Source organism: Penaeus monodon, unplaced genomic scaffold (genome assembly GCF_015228065.2).
Source record: "Penaeus monodon isolate SGIC_2016 unplaced genomic scaffold, NSTDA_Pmon_1 PmonScaffold_200, whole genome shotgun sequence".
Classification (NCBI taxonomy): domain Eukaryota; kingdom Metazoa; phylum Arthropoda; class Malacostraca; order Decapoda; family Penaeidae; genus Penaeus; species Penaeus monodon.
This window is the reverse complement of record NW_023649703.1, coordinates 97,991-100,490: the sequence shown is the minus strand read 5'-3', so window position 1 is coordinate 100,490 and position 2,500 is coordinate 97,991. Positions and strand designations below refer to the sequence as shown.

At 33.1% G+C, this 2,500-nt stretch overlaps 1 protein-coding gene across 1 annotated transcript in view; it reads right to left on the bottom strand.

The window, feature by feature from the left end:
- Positions 1 to 112: 112 nt before the first annotated feature.
- Positions 113 to 2,500, bottom strand: part of LOC119569930 (FYVE and coiled-coil domain-containing protein 1-like) — a 69,713-nt gene continuing 67,325 nt past the window's right edge. Inside the window, exons 7-8 of the mRNA XM_037917881.1 lie at positions 2,140 to 2,500; positions 113 to 174 (exon numbers count right to left, since the gene is read on the bottom strand). The exon at positions 2,140 to 2,500 is cut by the window's right edge and continues 6 nt beyond it. The gene's annotated coding sequence lies outside the window, so the exon portion shown is untranslated. The remainder of the gene's footprint in view (positions 175 to 2,139) is intronic.

The following is a 2,500-nucleotide window of genomic DNA, read 5'->3' as shown; positions in this document are numbered from 1 at the left end:
CAGCATTTCCCTCTCGGATAACAGCCTCTGACACCTCTGGCATCCTTCCTCTCTCTCCTTCTCTCCCCTCTGTCATCCTCCTCTCTCTTGTCCTTTGCGCTTATTATCTCGTCGCCTCTTTCTTTCCTCTTCTCCTCCTCTCTCCCCTTCCCTCTGCCTTACGGGAGATCCGGCCTTAAGGAAAAAAAAGATTAATAATCAAATTTAAAAAAATAAATACATAAATAAATAAATAAATAAATAAATAAAACAGATAATTATTGCTTTAAAATAACGAAGAAGAAAAAAGTTGATAATTATTAAAGAAGAAATAAAAATAGGATAATTATTGTCTTAAAATAAGGAAGAAAAATAGATCCTTATTCTATTTCACCCCAATCGCCAAGAATACCTGCCGTGCCTGCTGTAATATAATTTTATTTTATTGCCTTTACACACAGATAATAATAATAATAATAATAATAATAATAATTTTAGTTACTGTATTTACACACACCATGACTATAATAGAATAACAATTCTATTTATTGTCTTTAAACATTCTTTAAACTTAGATGATGATGACGATGATAATAATAATAGTAATAATAATAATAATAATAATAATAATAATAAAAAGTTAATTTATTGTCTTTACACATAGTAATAATAATAACAATAACTTAATTTATTAGTAATAGTAATAATAATAATATTATTAATAATATATAACATAATAATAATAATAATAAAATAAATCTTCATATCATAGTAATAATAATATAATACACGATTATTTATTGTCTTTTTACCCTAAATGATGATAATGATAATAATAATTTTATTCATTATCTATAAACATTCTTTAAACATAGATGGTGGTGGTGGTGATGATGATGATGATGATGATGATGATGATGATGATGATGATGATGATGATGATGATGATGATGATGATGATGATGATGATGATGATGATGATAATGCTACGCCAGTGGGTCTTTGTCTCTGTGCGAAACATGTGTTAACATGAAAAGGATGACCTGGGCATGTGTTAACATGAAGGGACCTGGGCAAAAATGACGCAGCTGGCTGTGAGCGGAGGAGCGGAGGAACAAGCCAGGAGACGGAGTTGGGTGCTGCTCCTGTGAAGACCTCGTGTGTGCCCTTGTGACCTGATAAACATTGTGTTGCCCTGTTATAAGCTGTATTGTGCTGTGTAACAGGCTGGTTTCCCCCCTGTATTGTGCCTAGAGAAAAGTGTACGGGTAAATAACTTGTGGAAATAAAGGAAAGACTGTCATTTTGTGTTTATTTCGTGCCCTGCCTCGCGACTTGGCGTTTCCCCTTGTGGTGTTCTGGGACGCTGTGATGCTCGGTGCCTCTTGGAGCTGTTCAGTGTTCACGACCCTGTGGATAGCACGCCGTCTGCCTAGCCTGCCTTGTGTTGGTGGCAGAGAGACGAGGTGGTCGGCGTAACAATAATAATAATAATAATAATAAGTTAATTTATTAGTAATAGTAATAACAACAATAATAATAATAATAATAATAATAATATATAACAACAATAATAATAATAATAATAATAATAATATAATAATAATAATAATCATAGCAATAATAATAATAAAATGTATTAATTGTCTTTACAATTAGATGGCTCTACAAGTGCTGAGTCGCCAAGGAGTTAATGACTGAATGATAATAATAATCAGTAATAATTGATATGATAATTAATTCTAGGTTACTTATAGTACTATAGTAATAATTACCACATCATTAATTATAATGAAATATACAATTTAAGATAATGACTTAAATAATTGATAATAATTGCAGTCATGATAATTGCAATATCAAATTTCATAATAATAATTGCAAATAAGATTAATTGAAACAAGGATAATAGTCCAATTAATTAAATATTTAAAAAAAGGCAATAAAAATGATAATATTTGTAGTTTCGTGAAAGAATACGAATGACATAATAATAATAATGATAACATTATTATTATTATATTATTTTTTTTAGAGAGAAAGAGAGAAAATGAAAGAAAGAAATGAGAAGAGAAGAAAATTATTATACATCCATGATTATATATATGTATATATATATATATATTTCTGTATATATATATAAATATTTAAATATCTTACCTTCAGCAGCCTTTGCCTCAGGTAAGCATTGTCACTCTCAAGAAATGCCAAATTCTCCCTCAGCGACGTAATAAGGTCGACATTTCCGACACCGCCGACCATGACGTCACTTCCGACACCGCCGACAATGACGTCATTTCCTGCACCGCCGACAATGACGTCATTTCCTGCACCGCCGACCATGACGTCATTTCCTGCACCGCCGACCATGACGTCATTTCCAACTACCACCAACCACGACGTCATCATCTGCCGCGGCAAATGACGACGATGACGTGACAGGCGAAGACGGCGACGCCATGGAAGAACCAGGTGACTTTCGGGGGGAAGACGGCAAAGTCGCATCTCCTGCGGGCGGCAA